The 18672-nt window shown below is 57.0% G+C and overlaps 1 protein-coding gene across 2 annotated transcripts in view; it reads left to right on the top strand.

Moving 5' to 3' along the window:
• Positions 1–1647: 1647 nt before the first annotated feature.
• The window catches only part of RIN3 (Ras and Rab interactor 3), a 328519-nt gene continuing 311494 nt past the window's right edge, over positions 1648–18672 (top strand). Inside the window, exon 1 of one of the 2 annotated variants that reach the window (XM_062181251.1) lies at positions 1648–1855. The gene's annotated coding sequence lies outside the window, so the exon portion shown is untranslated. The remainder of the gene's footprint in view (positions 1856–18672) is intronic. The other variant, XM_062181250.1, reaches the window with a different exon arrangement.

Genomic DNA, 18672 nt, shown 5'->3' with positions numbered 1-18672 from the left:
CCCAATTTGCTTTAAGTTCTCATCATGAAAGGGTGTTGTATTTTATCAAATGCTTTCTCTGTGTCTACTGAGATAATCATATGGTTTTTGTTCTTCACTTTGTTAATGTGATGCATCACATTTATTGATTTGTGAATGTTGAACCATCCCTGCATACCTGGGATAAATCCCACTTGGTCCAGGTGAATGATCTTTGTGATGTGTTGTTGAATTCAATTGGCTGGTATTTTGTTGAGGATTTTTGCATGTATGTTCAGGAGAGAGGAGTGTGTAGGGGGGAGAGGAGTGTTGAGAGAGGAGGGTAGTATTGAGGGGGGAGGGGCACCAGGGAACCGCCTAGAAATATTTGACATCAGCACTGTCCAACAGAAATGTAATGCAAGCTGCATTGGTTATTTTAAATTTTCTAATGGCCACATTGTAGCAGCAAAAATAAATAGGTGAAAGTAATTTGAATAATGTTTTATCTAACAATGTATCTAACATATTATTTCAACATATAATCAATACAAAATGCTTATTTAAAGATTTATGTATTCAAAAGGCAGAGTGACCAAGAGAGTGAGAAATCTTTCATCTACTGGTTCTCTCCCCAAATACCCGCCGCAGCAGGGGCTGGGCCAGGCTGGGCCAGGTCTCCCACGTGCACGGCAGGAGCGCAAGTTCTCGGGCCGTCATCGGTGGCTTCCCAGGTGCATTAGCAGGGAGCTGGAGCAGAAGCAGAGCAGCCAGGACTCAGAGTGGCACTCTGACAGGAGATGCAGTTGTCCCAAGTGGGGGCTTTACCCGCTGCACCACAACGCTTGTCCTGATATTCAAATGTTATTAATGGGCTATTTTTCATTCTTTTCATCATACTCTGTCTTTGAAATCCCATGTACATTTTACTTATACAACATGTCTCAATTTGGACAAGACACTTTAAAAAATATATATGTATAAGACAGAGAGAACTTCCATGTGCTGGTTCACTCCTCAAACGCCCACAGCAACCAGGCCTGGGCCTGGCCAAAGCCGGGAGCCGGAAACTCAGTCCAGATCTCCCACGTGGGTGGCACGGGCCAGGTCCTTGAGCCATCAGCTGCTGTCTCCCAGGGTGCACATCGTCAGGAGCTGGACTCGGATGTGGAGCCAGGACTCAAACCCAGGCAGGCCAATGGCTGTCCCAGCGGGGAGCTTAACCACTGTGCCACACGCCGCCGACTCAGACCAGACACATTTAAGAAGTCAGGAACCACTGGTGGCTGGCTAGTGGCCGTGGCATTGGAGAGCAAAGGTCTAACTGTCGCTCTGCATGGTAGTCACTTGGGTGCCCAGATCTGTAGATGTCACTGTGTGTAAATTACGCCTTAATTAGGAGTCGGGCTCCGTCTTCAGGGCTCTGCGTCAGTGCCGGTGTGTCTCCCATTGGCGCCCGCTGCGACTCTGTCCATCCAGCCGGTACCGGTTCCTTCTCTGTGTGTTGCACCTGCTTTCTTCTGAGCGCTTTAAGCTGAAGGCCATGGTTCGTTCACTTTTACTTCCCCAGAGGGCTCCTGGCTACACAGATGCCAAGTAACTGAGTGGGTTGGATTTATCCCCGTCTGTGGTACACCCTCTCTGGGGCGCAGGGCCTGATGGTTCCATTCTGTGTCTCAGTCCTATTCCAGATGTGGGCCAAGGAGAGGGCGAGGAGGAGGAGGAGGAAGAGGAGGAGGAGGGCTCGAGGCTGTCTCTGCCGGCCACCCTGAAGAACTGCCGTCCTTGCCGGGGCCTCAGCGTCCTGGAGAAGCTCATCAAGACGTGTCCTGTGTGGCTGCAGCTGGGGCTGGGCCGGGAAGAGGCTGCCAGGATCCTGCGCCGGGAGGCGGCTGGGGTGAGTTGGGGTCAAGGGCAGGCAGAGCTGTGTGGAGCTGTGTGTGCTCCAGGCGTGCCGGGGCGCCACGTGGATGCAGCTGCCACGAGACAGCTACCCATCGGCCTTCTGTTCTCACGCCGATCAGCTTTTCCACCCGTGTCTTCCCAGGACTCGGCAGTAGGCCTGGTCCGCCAGTTTCTGCTTTGGAGGCCAGGGAGTGGGGGGGCCAGCAGGCAGTCTGGGCATGGGGGCGCCCGAGAGGCAGTGCCGGTGTGGTCAGGGGCACCCCCACACTGGCCTGCTCCGACCTGGAGAGCTCAGCCAGACATCCGGCCCCTGAGCGCATCAGGACCGAGGGAAGGTGGCTTTCCCCACGGTGGGGGCTGGGTGACGGAGTCCGGCTCTGCCACCAGCACCGTTGGTTTCTGAGCCTCATTTTCGTCGTTTTGAAATGGGGGCCTTAATCCCACTCCCAGGAGTGCTGTGCGTATGACATGGAAGATGGATGGATGGACAGACGGACACACACACAGATGGTAGATGCTGAGTGGGTGGATGGTAGGTAGGTAGGTAGGTGAGAGAGAGAGAGAGAGATGGGAGTGGGCACCAGCAGGGCCACATGCTCACTGTTCTCCTGTCGCACAGCTCGTGGCACTCGACTGTCTCCGAGGAGCAGGCCTTGGTTACAAAGGCACAGGGCTCAGCCCATTGGTGGGCTGGTTCCCCCAGACCAGGGAAAATCCATCTGGCTGGCGGCTGCACCTTGTATCCTGACTGTGACAAAATTCCCAAGGGGGCTACGTTATAAAGAAGAGAGGTTGATTCTGAGTGGTGGGTCTGGAAGTCCAAGTCCACACAGCAGGACACGGGCTCTGGCTGGAGCTGCCCTTGGTCACACACCACGGGGAGCATGCGTGTCTGTCCGTGTCAGGGTGGTCCGTCTGCCCCTCCTCATAAAGCCCCAGGATCCAATCATGGGCCCTTGCTCTAATCTAATCTAATCTAATCTAATCTAATCACCCCAAAGACCCCGGCTGTAGACAGCACAGCCAAATTAAATTTCCACTCTTTTAGCACCATCAGCTTAGGACACTGGGGTTTAATGGGAACAGATCACTTCCTGTGGGCCTGCACATGGGACCTCCGGCCAAGTCCCAGCCTCCCCTTGCCACAGCTGCCACGGGGATGAGGACCGAGGGACCCCGAAGGCCACACAGCAGCCTGTTAAGACCCAGAGCAGGCGGCTGGCCTGGCGAGGCGTCTGTCCCAGCCCAGCCCCCAGATGTCTCGTTTCTCAGAGGGATGAGCGGACCGGGTCGGGGGAGCTCAGGGGGACGCTGCAGCTCTGGGGAGAGCCGTTCCAGGGTTTTCTTTCTCTCCCCCCAAGCTTCCCACTTGTGCGATGACTGTTGGCTTCAGCTGAGGACCCTGGGGAGGAAGTCACACCAGGGGACTCTCCCCAGCTGCAGCCGGCTGGTCACCCACGTCCCTGTTAGACACCCAGGAGATCAGCCTCATCCCCACCCTGCGCTTGTGGCCAGAAGAAAGGTGCAAGTGTCTGGAGCCCAAGGGAAAGGCTCTTGTCTGGATTTCCCGGGGCACGTGTGCAGACCCCACAGGGAGGGGCGGTCCCAGGAGAAGCCAAGTTGCTGTCTAGGATAAACCAGGCCAGCTGTATATTTTAACCTCTTTGCCAAAAGATTCAGTCCTGTCTTCAAAAAGTTAAAGAGTAACTGAAAATAAACAGTTCTATTTAGAGAAAACTTGCTAATGCTATGCCAGGTGACCTAACGGTTACCATCTTGCAAAAATCCCGTGAAGTTGGCTCTGCTCTTGTACCCATTTTACAGACGGTGGAGCTGAGGTCGAGGACTGCCTTAGATTGAATTTCCCCAGCAGCACACCCCGAGTCAAGGGTTTGAGTACAAGTGGTTGGTTTAAGGGGTGCTGCAGGAAGCGACAGCAGGGGTGGCAGGACAAGGGCAGGGAGGGCGGCTAATCAAAGAGAAGCATCACACAAGTTAAGCCTGGGGACAGCTGGACCTGCAGCCCACGTGGGAGCCCTGCGGGCCAGTGTTGCCACACAGCTCCTCCTGGGAGGACAGCACGTGAGTCCCCAGCCTCCGACAGTCACAGATTAAAGACTGTGGGGATGAAGTGTCACTCCCCAGCTCTTTCCCTCTGCCCGAGTGAGCCGAGTCTGCCGATGAACTGAGCCCCAGGCATTTCTAAGCGTGGCCTGCTCCTGGGACACAGAGAAGTGTGCAGTCCGTGCCAAAGGTGGGAACAGCAAACGTGCATCCGAAGTGAGGCCTGACTCTTTGCCAGAGCCAATTCATGGGCAGAGAGATGCCGAGCAAGCGGCCGAGGTGGGGCCAGAGGCCCCTGCGGGCCATCGGGGGCTCCAGCTGCTTCTACCCGGAGAGTGTGGTCGGTCACCTGGCCAGTGCCACACGGCTGGTGAGTTACAGTCCCAGCTGGGTGAAAGCGCCTCCTACAGGTGAGTAGCGGAGAGCAATGGAAATCACTTTCCGAGGTCAGCCAGTGCTAGATGAATTTGGACGTGGGCCACATTCATAAAGATGAGAAAGACAGGATCTTAGCACTGCCCTCCAGAGGGGCCTGTGGGAGCTCCACTCGCAAACATGAACAGTAGAGGCGTGGGGAGGGCGTGTCCAGGTTCCATGTGAAATACCGGACAGTGGGCTGCAGGGAGGAGAGAGGGAGCTCACCCAGATCAGGTGATCTGGGCAGACTTCCTGGAGGAGGCCAACACAGATCTGGGACTCATAGGCTGCGTGGGCAGCATGGAGTGGGAGCGCTGAGAGAGTCAGCTAGAGGGTGGGTAGTGGGGGAATGGCACAGGCAAGGCCCAGAGGTGGACGTGAGCCTGGCTGGGCACACGGGGATAGAAGGCCGTGGGAAGGGAGGGATTGGTGCCAACCCAAGCCCCTCGAGAGCTGGACAGTATTGTTCTGTCTCCCTTGTGGCTCCGCTGTCCGACTCAGCCCAGTCCCCAGTGGGCCTGGCTTCCACCGTTCCCTGGAACAAGGGGGTGAAGGCTGCAGGGTGGGCAGGGCCTGGGCTGGGCGCTAACAAGGCTTGGCCGGGTTGCCCATGGCCTTCAGACAGGCAGAGGCCTCGAAGCTTCGCTCGGTTTCCAGCTCAGGTTCCGGCTGGGCCCTCAGCCGCTGCAGGTGGTCCCGGGACCCCGGGCAGAGGATGTGCCCAGGCAGCCCAGGCCTCTTCCACAATCCAGTCACTGAGGACAGGAAGTAGTTGAGGTCCCTGGAGACCACAGTCAAGGTCAGCACCACCCACTCACCACCGCCTTCTGAGGCCGTGGGGGCTGGACCGGCCCAAGGGACAGCAGTGTAGGCAGCGCCGCTGGCTCTGCCCGCCCCGCTGGCTCTGCCCGCCCCGCCCGCTCCTCCCCATGAGCTTCTGTGTTTTCACGCAACAGCAAAGCCCTGAATTCATGCCCCGATGCCAAGGGTGGCTGCCTTGAGTCGCTGTGCTTGCCATCTTCTCCAACACAGCCAGCGGGAGCCGAGTCCGCACAGGAGGCGCAGGTCCCTGGCTGCCACCAGCACAAGGACTCCATGGTTTTTCAAGGCATGAGTGCCCCTCTCCCCCCGGGGGGAGCTCAGAGGTGGTCCGGGTGCTCCAGGGCCCAGCCTCCCAGCACCAGCACTGAGAGGCCCTGGTTGGGAGGCTGAGGATCCGGCCTCTGTGTGGGAATGTCCCTGTGACCCTGGCCACCACGTCCCTCCCCTGCCCTGGTGGCATCGCTTCTCTGGAACGTGGGGAACATGGGGGCCTCTGTTTTGATTTGCATGTGTTCAGAAACAGGGCGATCAAAAGCCACCTCTGTTTATTCTGCTACAGAATCGTTGCCGAGTTAGTGGAGAGGGACCCGGGGCGCCGCACTCCGCTTCTCCCCGGGTTGGCCTCCAGCCTCCGTGCGGTGCGTTGGCCATGACGAAGGCACAGGTGCCCGCCAGAGCCGGGGCACTCTCACATCTCCTTAGCTCTTCCCTCCTGCCCTGAGCCCCAGGACCTCCCAGCAGTCAGCACGGCTCCTTGGGCTGCTCTCGGCTCTGATAGTTTCTCCAACTTCTTTCTTGGTGACCTTGACCGTTTCGCAGAGGACCGGTCATGCGCCTGGCAGTTATATCCCTCAACTGGGATTCGTCTCATGGCTCCCCTGGCATTCGTGGGTCTGGGGAGGGGAAGGTGGGGTACTGCCCGAGTGACAACCGCGGGGTTGACCTTGGTCTCCTGGCTGTGGTGGGGTCTACGGTGACTGCTTCCCTCCCCCTTCCCTTCTGTTTCCCGGGGCAGTGGAGGAGTCACAGGGCCCGGCCACCCCTAGGGGCGGGCCGTTGTGCTGCACCTGCTCAGAGAAGAATCTGCTGGAATTATTGGGCCTTCTCCGCCCATTTATTTACTCAGTCACTTCCATACGGAGTCGTGCATGCTCACTTTTTTCCTGGGTTGCACACCAGTGCTACTTTACGACTGTGTTGCTCAGGTTGTTCCCCGGTTGGCCACGGGGAGCCCTGTGTCCCCGACACTGTGTGCGTGTGTCCTTGTTTGCTTGTTGGAGACTGCGTTACTTCCTGGCGACACGGGAGGCTGCAGCCTCTTCTTGGGTATTTCCCGCCCCAGCCCGGCACTGGCCGTTTCTCCCAGCAGGCCTGGTTCCTGTGATTGGAGGGTGATGCTAGACACCAGCTCTGGTGCTGTGGGTGCTCATCGCTCTGGGGTGCCATGGTTTCTAGACCAAAAGGTGACTTTTTAAAAAGATTTATTTATTTATTTGAAAGTCAGAGTTATAGAGAGAGAGAGGTAGAGACCAAAGTAGAGTAAGATCTTCTGTCCACCGGTCCACTCCCCAGATGGCCACAACGGCTGGAGCTGGGCCAGGCCAAAGCCAGAAGCTTTATCCAGGTCTCCCACACGGATGCAGGGGTCCAAATACTTGAGCCATCTTCCACTGCTTTCCCCAGCCGTTAGCAGGGAGCTGGGTCGGAAGTGGAGCCGCTGGGACACAAAGAAGCCAGTGTCACAAGCAGTTGCTTTCCTGATAAACATCACAATGCCAGTCCCCAAAAAGTGGCTTTCAGTAAAAGAACCGTCTGGTCAGACTGCTGTTGGCAGCAGGGGCTGGCTCGAGTGGTAGTCGGGGCAGGTGTCTGGTGCGGCCACCTCGCTGGAAAGCCTGGGTTCCAGTGTCGGCTCCACTCGCAGGGCCAGCTCCCTGCTAATGCACACCCCGGGGGCAGCAGGGGATGGCCCTGCTATCCATGTGGGAGGCCCACATGTGTGGGGTTCCAGCTGCTGGCCTCTTCCTGATGCAGCCCTGGCAGTAGTGGGCATTGGGGAGGTGACCCAGAGAATGGAAGTCCTCTCTCTCTCTCTCTCTCTCTCTCTCTCTGTCTGCTTTTCAAATAATAAATAAACACAAATTTTAAAAATATGTATCTTAATTTTTTTATTTGACAGGCAGAGTTAGACAGTGAGAGAGAGAGAGAGACAGAGAAAGGTTTTCCTTCCGTTGGTTCACCCCTCAAATGGCCGCTACAGCCAGTGCTGCGCTGATCCGAAGCCAGGAGCCAGGTGCTTCTCCTGGTCTCCCATGTGGGTGCAGGGGCCCAAGCACTTGGACCATCCCCCACTGCCTTCCCGGGCCACAGCAGAGAGCTGGACTGGAAGAGGAGCAACTGGGACTAGAACCCGGTGCCCATATGGGATGCTGGCACCACAGGCAGAGAATTAACCAAGTGAGCCACGGCGCCGGCCCCAAAAATGTGTGTCTCAAACATAGCAGGAGCCGAAGCGGCCGGAGCTGTGACGTGGGCCGGCCTGGCCGCCGTTGAGGCGCCTCACAGGCCTGAGCCCGGGAATGCCAGCTTTGTCCATGTCACTTTGTCACTTTGGCAAACGCTTTCAGTGAGCTGCTCTGGGGCCCCTTCCCGGGGCGGGGCCGTCTGTCTGTGCAGGGCTGCGGTGGGCCCAGCGCTGGCCCTCGTCTTTCCAGCCACCCTGAGACCCACAGGGGCTCTGTGCCAGAAGTCAGGCGACTCCGAGGTGCCCAGGAGCCCGCCCTGAGGACGGGGGCTGCTGAAGGTGGAGGGCGACCGACTTCACGTCACAGCTTGAACTGACAGCCTCCGGGGGCTTGAAGATGCAGACGCAGTCTCCGCCCAGAGGTGCTGCTTTCTTGCACCAGCGCGTTTGGGGCTTCCCTGTGCAGCCAGGGCGGAGCACCGCTGTCGGCGACGCGGGGATCGGGAGGGCCAGCCTCAGTTTCCCCACATGTGAAGTGGGACTCGGCAGTGTCTGTTTCTCCCACCTGCAGTCCTTTGGTGGTTCTAAGGATTTTGTACAGCCCTTTACACACTTACATGCACACACATGCACACACACACTTATACACATACACACGCTCACACATACTCGCACTTATACATACGCACACACTCATACACACATGCTCACACACTCACACGGTCACACACATGCACATGTACACTCACACACTCACACTTATGCACATGCACACACTCATACACACATACTCACACACATTCACACTTATACACGTGCACACACATGCACTCACACTTATACACAGGCTCACACACATGATCACACACATTCACACTTATACACGTGCACACACATGCACTCACACTTATACACAGGCTCACACACATGATCACACACGTTCACACTTATACACGTGCACACACATGCACTCACACTTATACACAGGCACACACTCATACACACATACACAATTATACACATTCACACTTATGCACATGTACATTCACATACTCTCTCTTATACACACGCACATGCTCACACACACAGGCACTCACATGCTCACACACTTACACACATGCACACACATATGCATACGTTCACACGTGCTCAGTGCTCACAAACTCTCACATACACACATACACACTCATTGTCACACATGCTCATACTCCATATAAACACACACACACACGCACACACATGCTCACACAAGTCCCATACATACTCATATGCACTCACACATATATGCCTGCACACACACATGTGGGCACACACACTGTCACATATACACATTCACACACATGCTCACACACAGTCTCACATATACACCTGAACACCCGTACTCTCACATCTGCCTCTACACACATGCTCACACGTGGTCACATATACACACACTCACAGACCCACACACAACTGTCACATATACACATTCACACACATGCTCACACAGTCTCACATAGACACCTGAACACCCGTACTCTCACATCTGCCTCTACACACATGCTCACATGTCACATATACACACACAGACCCACACACACTCACATATACGCATTCATACACACTCACTCCTGAACTCAGGCCCTTTGCTGCAGGCTGACACGCACGCCACGTGTGTCTAGGCTGGGCCTCAGGCCAGCAGCCCCTGCCACGTGGCCTCCCAGAGAGCTCACCACGCTGGGTTCTGCCCTAATCAGTGTGCTTGGAAGGCCTCCCCAAGCAGCAGTGGAAAAGCAGACCGCCCTGGGGCGGCCAGGCCAAAACGGGAAAACACAGTCACGGTGCATTTCGCTTTGGGCTGTTACGCGGTTGGAGAGGAGGGGCCTGCAGTGGCCGCTTCATTCTGCCCCTGAGCTGTCCCAGCCGCCCTGAAATCAGTGGGTCCTTCCAAAGCCCACGCCCACTGTGGTCGCCAGGGAGGGGATCCCGTCGCTGGCCGCACAGCCTCCTGCTTGCATCCATTTACCCTCGTGCAAGCCTCACAACAGGAAAGACCCCGGAGCACTGATGCTGAACAAGCGTCTTCTAGAAGGTAGGCTTCCCTACTCATTATAGGCTGGGAAAAGCCAGCCCAGAGAGGGCAACTGACCTGCCAGAGAACACAGAGCCCTCTGGCGTCAGAACTAGGAAGTGTCCCCACTCGTGGCCCCGTGCTCTTAACTCTGCCCACCCTGTGGTTTGGGGAGGTGGGATCCCAGCTCTTCAGAGAAATCAGACCCAGCGGCTTGCACAATTAGGGCAGAGAATTCTGCTTTCCAGGGGGCCTAGCCCAGGGCTTTGGGGAAGCTGACGAAAGGAGAGAAGAGACGGGGGTGGGGGGAGCAGAGGACACAGCTGACTCAGCCCAGAGGGGGTACGCTGGGGCCCCGCCACGTGTGTTCATCAGGGAACGCTCTCGGCCAGTGGAGTTGACCGTGGACTTGAACGTGAACTGCTCCGTTTGTAGTAATGCCAGGGTCCTGAGATGAACAGAGAAGGGCCCGTGCCTGCACCTGTCATCTGTGTCCCTCCTGGCTCACCCTGGCTCATGCCCCCACGCAGGGCTGGGGCTTGAGGTCCAGAGCTGCTGGGTCCGGTGCCTCGTGTCCCGCCCACTGCCCTTGTGATTCGTGGAGTGATCCCTGAATGGCTGAGGACAGGCACGCAGGGGGCTCAGTGCCACTGTCCTCGGGGGTGCCAGTGGGAGGGCTGGGAAGGAAGTGCCACCTGTTGGTGTTATAACATATCAAAGGCAGCAGTGTGGCCTTTTCAGCCATCCTCTGAGGCACAGGATTAGCAGTTAATGCTTTTAGCTTCAAACAGCCACAAACCCAGTGGGTGGTAGCTTCTTCCATAAGGGCCCTTGGCTGACCTGATGAGCAATCTGGGGTCGGGACCAGTGCGGCTCAAGCAGCTTAGTGACGTGTCCGCACCCAGCTCTGCAGGTTCTTTCACATTCGCTGTTTTCCTGTCTTCCGGGTGTTGGCTTCTGGTGCTCAGGTTTGTCCCCCTATGCCGGCAGGATGCCAGCTGTAGCTCCAGGCATCCCAGCCATCCGTCTGTGCAGTGGACATAACATCCCGATGTCTAACGCCCCTGGCCTGCTGCCTGGCATTGAGTACCTGCTCATCTAACATTGGAGGGGTGGGGTGATGGGGCTTGTGGATTGCAGTGGTCACAGCCCTGATGTGAGGGTCCCTGGGCCTGTGTCCTTGTCCTGGCCTCAGGAGGTCTTTATACCCACCTGGGGTCTCGCTTTCTCTGGCTGTAGTGAGGGGCTGGGCCACATCACTGTCTTTCCAGCTTCCCCACCAAGCTCTGTACCCCTCAGCAGCAAGAAGGAAGAGAAGGGGGGTACACCAAGGCTAGGACCTACCCCCGCGAAACAAACCTCCCCGACATACACAGCTCGAAACAGCCGCCATTCTGAGTCAGCAGTCCAGACTGGGCTCAGCTGAGAGGTTCTTCTGCTGGGTGCTCCTGGGGTCAGCCGTCAGACTAATTGTCTGGAGCTGGATGGTCCAGGATGGGCTCACTTCCGTGTCCAGCAGGGGTGCCGGCTGTTGGTTGGGCCACACAGCTCCAGGACATGGCAGCAATGGACCACAGAGCTGGGTGTGGGAGCCAGGAAGTCTCAGGAGGTCTGGGCCCAGAGCTCCACCTTGTCCTTCTGCTGCATTCTCTTGGTCAATGACAGTTTCAAGGCCACCCTCCTAAGGGTGGGGAAATAGACTGCACCCCTTGATGGGAGGAGCAGCAAAGACTTGTGGCCATTTTTGATCTGTCACATGGGTTCAATGCTCTTTGGGTCCTTTTTTAAGTCTGTTTTTCAGTCTTGTTTTAAGCACAGTGGTGATCTTGTTAATAATTATAATGTATTTCTCAAATGAGATGCACTTGGAATCTTAGCACGTGGTTAAGTGCCCGGCTAATAGTGGCAGTCCATAATAATACTAATGATTGCTAATTATTTATTTGCTTTTATTTAGAAGTCAGAGTTACAGTGGGAGAGAGATCTTCCATCCTCTGGTTCACTCCAGGACTGGGCCAGGCTGAAGCCAGGAGCCAGGAACTTCTTTTGGGTCTCCCACGTGGGTAGCAGGAGCCCAAGCACTTGGGCCATCTTCTACTGCTTTTCCCAGGCCTTAGCAGGGAGCTGGATCAGAAGTGGAGCAGCTGGGACGTGATCCAGCACCCTATGGGATGCCGGCGCTGCAGGTACCCAGTAGATAACCCGGGAGCTGGCCAGAGACAAGCAAGGTGCTACAGCACCCACTCTGGTCTGCACGTGCCCCCGTGTGGCCTTGAGTCTGTGGCCTTTCCAGGGCGAGAGAACACAGTGCTGGCGGATATCAGGTGCCGGGCCCGGAGCGGGAACGGCAGCCCAGCCATTGCCTTAACGCCGAGCCCCTCGCCCGCCACCGACCCACCCATCCCCACTGTGTGCATCTGGAAACCTCATGTCCCGACCACGAGGAAACGCCTTTGCAGTCTTTTTCAACACACACACACACACACACACGGCAAAGGGAGCCCAGCTCCAGACAGAGCCTGAGACAGGGAAACCAGGAGCAAGTGGAGCCCGGCTCGCCCCGGGCAGCCGTGGGAGGCGGGGCTCTGCTCTCTGTGCACCTGCTACGTGGCGGAAGGCGTGGTACCCGCATTTTCAGATCGCAGCCCTGAGGCCCAGGGGTCACAGAGCTGGAAGCTGGCTGCTCAGGGCCTGTGGGCTCCTGCCCGTCTTCTTTCCTTGCTTCTGACTGGGAGGGCAGAGGAGGGGGGCTGCGACTGAGCAGAGTGACAGAGCCTGGAGGTGGCCCCGTGTGGCTGTGAAGGGCTGGTTAGGCCGCAGGGCAGCGCAGGCTGCTCCGGTGGAGGCCGGCGGCACTGTGGTCCCCGGGGAGAGTGGGGTGCGGGGTCCTGAGGGGAGAAGGGAGCCAGTTGTTGGGAGTAAATGGCCCCGTGACTCCTCCCCTTTCTCTCTCTGGTACACGATTACTCTTACTCCGGGCCAGCGTCTTCTGTTTCATTCCTTTCTGTTTTGTTTTTATTTACTTACTTTTTATTTATTTGAAAGGTAGAGTTACAGAGAGAGGGAGAAACAGAGAGTGATCTTCCATCCACTGGTTCACTCCCCAAATGGCTGTGCCCCGGCTGTGCCAGGCAGAAGCCAGGAGCCAGGAGTTTCTTCCGAGTCTCCCACACAGGTGCAGGGGCCCAAGGACCTGGGCCATCTCCTGTTGCTTTCTCAGGCCATAGCAGAGGGCTGGATCGGAAGTGGAGCAGCCGGGACTCGAACCGGCGCCCATATGGGATGTGGGCAGCGCAGGCCGCAGCCTGACACATGGCCCCTTTCTGTTTTATTTTTAGAAGCTTGCACGTGACAGTCACACTAGCAGGCTGTGACCCACAGTTTGAGAAACACTGCGCTTCCTTCCTGTGCCTGGGCCGATGCCTCGGGTGGGCAGGGAGCTCAGCCTGCACCTGCGCCTGCAGTGCCGGGGAGCGCGCCCCGAGAAGATGGGCCCCCGGGCTGAGGTCAGGTCAGGATGGCGCCAGCCTCAGCTGTGGCCCTGGCTCAGCACTGGGGCCAATTGTGCCTGGTCGACCTTCCTGGAGGCACCCCTGGCTCCTGCTCATCTCTCTGCTGTTTCCTACTTAGGGGAGTGGCCCGGGGGACACCCCAGAGTTCACTCATCACACACACAAACATGGACACACTCCCACCCTACTCACATGTGCACACACTCCCATGTGCACACACTCACACCACCCTCACATGTACACACACATGTGCACACACACTCCACCCTCACGTGTACACACACATGTGCACACACCCCACCCTCACAGGTACATACACACATGTGCACACACTCACACCACCCTCACATGTACACACACATGTGCACACCCCACCCTCACATGTACATACACACGTGTGCACACACTCACACCACCCTCACATGTACACACACATGTGCACACACACTCCACCCTCACGTGTACACACACATGTGCACACACCCCACCCTCACAGGTACATACACACATGTGCACACACTCACACCACCCTCACATGTACACACATGTGCACACACTCACACACCACCCTCACTCACATGTGCACATATACACCTCCACTCCTATTCACATGTGCACACACACTCACGTGTGCACACATCCCACCCTCACTCACATGTGCAATATACACCTCCACCCCTATTCACATGTGCACACACTCACATGTGCACACACTCACCCCCACCCTTACATGTGCACACACACTCACATGTACACACACCCTCACGTGCAACACTCCCACCCTCACATGTTTATGCAGTCACACCCTCGCTCACGTGTGCACTCGATCACATGTGTACTCACACTCCCACCTTCACTCACATGTGCATACACACCTCCACCCCCACTCATATGTGCACACACACCCTCACATGTGCAATACTCCTACCCTCATGTGTGTACACACTTACACGCCACAAACCCTCATGTGTGCACACACTCCCACTGCCACCCTCACATGTGTGCAGTCACACCCTTGCTCACATGTGCACACGTGATCACATGTGCAAACACACTCCCTTCACTCCCATGTGCACATACACACCTCCACCCCCACTCACATGTGCACACACTCATACCCCCACCCTTACATGTGCACACACACACCTCCACGCCCACTCACATGTGCACATACTCACCCCCTCACATGTGCAACACTCCCACCTTCATGTGTGTACACACACTCCCACACACCCTCACGTGTGCACACACTCCCACTCCTACCTTCATATGTGTGCACAGTCACACCCTGGCTCACAGGTGCACACATAGTCACACTCAGACCCTTACATGCGCACACACTTACACTCCCACCCTCACTCACATGTGCGCACACACACTCCTACCCTCACTCATGTATGCACACACAGTCACACCCCCACTCACATGTGCACATGTTCACAGTTACACCCTCACTCACGTGTGCACACATACACTCCCACCTTCACTCAAGTGCACACATTCACCACTAACATCAGTTCTGCAACACCAAGTTGGTGTCCAACAATTCAGTTTGGACCCTGCCCCCTGGGACTCAGTGCCGACCCCGCAAGTTCAGGCCAGGGGCCCCTGCAGGACCCTCTTCCTTCGCGTGCCAGCCACACCTGGGCTCCCCAGACTGTTAGCACTTCCCCTGAAACCGGCTACAAATGTGGGGGTTCCCAGGACCCCTGCCCAGGTTAGTTCAGTAGACAGTCCCATAGGACCCCCAGAGTGTGCTGTCATCGGGGTCACAGGGGAAGCGTGTCTCAGGTGTGAGAATGTATCCGGCAGCCAGGAAGTGGCTCAGTGCCCCCAGCTTAAGAAGTCTTCATGGAGCGATTGGAGCCCAGTCTCCAATCCTTCTCCCCACCACATCACACCCAGGCAGGCCAGACAGGTGCACCCTCTAGTCAGGTACTCGGCCAGCCCCTCCCCAGAGCCGAGGGTCCCCAGGGGTCACCTGTGAGCATCAGCCAGGTGTGGTGTGGTTGGGAATGGCTTGTTGTGAGCAACATCAGGAAATCCCCAGGGTTTGGAGCTCCATGCCAGGAATCCTACACAAAGGCCAGCTCTGTATTTTTATTACTGTTCTGCCACACTCACCCATACCCTCGTGTGCACGCATGGGCACACTCTGAGTGCCTCACACCTGCTGATTCCCAGGGTCCGGGTGGGCAAGGGGGCAGCTCAGTCGGGCACTCTGCAGAAGGGGCAAAGTGACCCCTTTTCTCTGAAAGGCGACAGGCCTGGTGTCCGTCCAGCGGTGCTACAGCTCAGAGCAGAGCAAGAGCCGAGTGTCTCCTCTGAGCAGAGAGCAAGGGCTGCAGGTGCCTCCCCTGGGCTCCCGAGCAGAGCCCGCTCCAGCCTGGTGCCACCCCCGCCTGCCTGCATTTCCACCCCAGACGCACCCTTCACGGGTCTCATGTTGTCTCCCCTGGCCTGACCTCAAAGCCAGCGCCCCACCCCGTCACTCAGGCAGACGAGAAGTTGAGGGCCCAGAATGTGGGCTCCAAGCCCCCTGAGCCCCCTGAGCCAGAGCATTCCTTGCTGCTCTCTGCCTCAGTTTCCCTCAGATTGAGTGAGAAAAGTGGAATCGTGGGAGCTAAGGCAGTGGTGTGCGGGCTTGGGACAGACCAGGGAGGCATGGTGTGCCAGCCGCAGTGCCACCAATGGTAGTGTCAGCCATGGACATTTTACCATAATGACTTGGTAATGGGCCTGAGGTCGCGGCTGGGACACGGTCAGTGGCCATGTTGGTGTTTTGTGACCCATCGTAATGGTTCAGCAGTACGAAGGCAGCAGAACGTGGAGCAGAGGGGCGGAGGCCAGAGGGAGCTGTGGGGGACCAGGAGTGCTCCCCGCTGGGGGTGGCCACATCCTCACCCTCAGGATGCCCCAGCCCCCCTCGGCTGTGGGCCAGATTCCTGGTTCCCCAGCCTATAGCCCCAGACCAAGGGGTCTGGGTAGGGGTGGAGGGGAGGGGAGCATTGTGACGCAGGCCCTCCCCTTCCCTGGGACAGCTGCCCCCAGAGGGCAAGGGAGATTCCAGAACATGTCACCTGCCAAGGAAGGGTGCCCTTGGGCGGGGCTGGCCACCTCTGAAAAGGATGGCTTGTTTGTTTATTTGTTAAACGTTGATTTTATTTATTTGGAAGGCACAGTTAGAAAGAGGCAGAGACAGAGATCTTCCATTCGCTGGCTCACTCCCCAAATGGCCCCAACAGTCAGGGCTGGGCCAGGCTACAGCCAGGGTCCAGGAACTCCATCTGTGTCTCCCACGTGGGCGCAGGGGTCTGGGTCCTTGGGCCATCCTCTGCTGCTGTCCCAGGCACATGAGCAGGGAGCTGCATTGGAAGCAGAGCAGCCAGGACTTGAACTGGCGCTCTGATAAGGGATCTGGCATATCACACACTGCAGCTTGACCCACTGCCCCCCGATGCTGGCTCTGAACAGGGGGTTTTGTGAAAGGCAGCTGAGTGCCCTCTCTGCAATGGCCCTGGGAGAGCAGTGGCCCTGGCTGGGCACGGGCCCTGGGCAGTAGATGCAGAGCAGGATGCCGGCTGGGGTTGAGACCTCAGCTAACATTGGTGGTGGGTGCACTGGCGTACTCTCGGGGCCCAGGGCCATTGTGTTACCAGAGTAAAGTCAATCCACAGGAGACGAGAGGCACCCCTGCCAGACGGGGCTGGGCCTGTAAGGAGAGGTCTCTTATGTGGGGGCTCCTAGCACCCATTTTGGGGGCTGCACCCAAGAGCCGTGAGACCTTGTCCAGGCTGACCTCCTGGAGTGGGTCCTGCGGCCAAGTCCTCAAAGGCTGTCCCTTGGTCAGTCGTCACAGCAGCCTGGGGACGTGGTCCTGTTCAGATGGGAGAGTGCCTGTCTGTTCACCCATGAAATGAGGGTCGCCAAGGGGCCCAAGGGTCCAAGGCTCTTCTCTTTTTTTTTTTTTTTTTTTTTTTTTTTTTTGACAGGCAGAGTGGACAGAGAGAGAGGACAGTGAGAGAGAGACAGAGAGAAAGGTCTTCCTTTTGCCGTTGGTTCACCCTCCAATGGCCGCCGCGGTAGCGCGCTGCGGCCGGCGCACCGCGCTGTTCCGATGGCAGGAGCCAGGTGCTTCTCCTGGTCTCCCATGGGGTGCAGGACCCAAGGACTTGGGCCATCCTCCACTGCACTCCCTGGCCACAGCAGAGGGCTGGCCTGGAAGAGGGGCAACCGGGACAGGATCGGTGCCCCGACCGGGACTAGAACCCGGTGTGCCGGCGCCGCAAGGCGGAGGATTAGCCTGTTGAGCCACGGCGCCGGCCAAGGCTCTTCTCTTGAGGCAGAAAGAATTCAAGGATGGAGACAGGACGTTACAGCAGGAGAATAAAACTTAGCAGCAAAACAGAAGTGTGCACTCACGAGGGAGTGTGGGCCTGAGCCGGCGTGAGCTGCAGCCGCAGGTTCGGGGCCCTTATGTGATCTGGAGACACACAGGTGCAGCTTCGGGTGGGGTTGTCCAGGGAAGAGCTGGGATTTCCAGGGATTTGGTGACTCTTGAGGAATTCTCAGAAGTCATGGTGTCAGGTGCATGATGGGAACGGGAGTGTCAGCTCTGGGAATTTTACTGTAATGACAACAGGCCTGGGGGTGTGGCTGGGACTCAGTCAGCAACCATGATGGGTGTTTTTGGCAGGTGCAGACTTTGACAGCCTTATTGTGGCCACGGGGGGAGTTCTGGAGGCCACCTGGGGAGGGAGTGTGGATGAATGAGGCTGACACATGGGCGGGACAGACAGGGCCTGTCACACCAGGGCACTATGTTAACTATTTTAGCGATTTTCATTTTTGTGGGGGAGGGGAGAGTGAGATTTGCCAATATCTGTGACTGTCCCAAACCGCCTTCCCAGTGCGCACCATGCAGCCTGACTCCCGTCTACCCACCTTGGCATCAGCATCTTGGGATGGGGCCCAGGAATTGTACGCATCTCCCGCCCCATGGACTCTGTCCACAACTCCCTTTGAGAAGCTCTGACTTGCCTGAAGCTCTCAGTGGGCAAATGAGTCCCTGAGGCTCAAGGAGTTTCCGGTAGGGCATGGACTGCAGGCTCCTGGGGAGGAACCAGTTCTCCTGAGCGACGTGTGACTGCCCCAGCCACCACCTTGTCTTGGGAGCCTTCCAGAAGGCAGCCAACCCTTTGCTCTCCTCTATCCTCTTCCCAGACCTTTTTAAAAATGATGTATTTATTTATTTGAAAGTCAGAGTTAGAGGAAAAGACAGAGAAAGAGAGAGAGAAAGATCTGCCATCCACTGGTTCATTCCTCAAATGGCCGCAACAGCCAGGGCTGGACCAGATCAAATGTAAGAGCCTGGAACTCCATCCGGGTCTCCCATGTGGGTGCAGGGGCCCAAGCCCTTGGGCCATCTTCCACTGCTTTCCCAGGCACATTAGCAGGGAGCTGGATTGGAAGTGGTGTAG

This window comes from Lepus europaeus, chromosome 22 (assembly GCF_033115175.1).
Source record: "Lepus europaeus isolate LE1 chromosome 22, mLepTim1.pri, whole genome shotgun sequence".
Lineage (NCBI taxonomy): Eukaryota > Metazoa > Chordata > Mammalia > Lagomorpha > Leporidae > Lepus > Lepus europaeus.
This window is presented reverse-complemented; position numbering and strand designations above follow the sequence as displayed.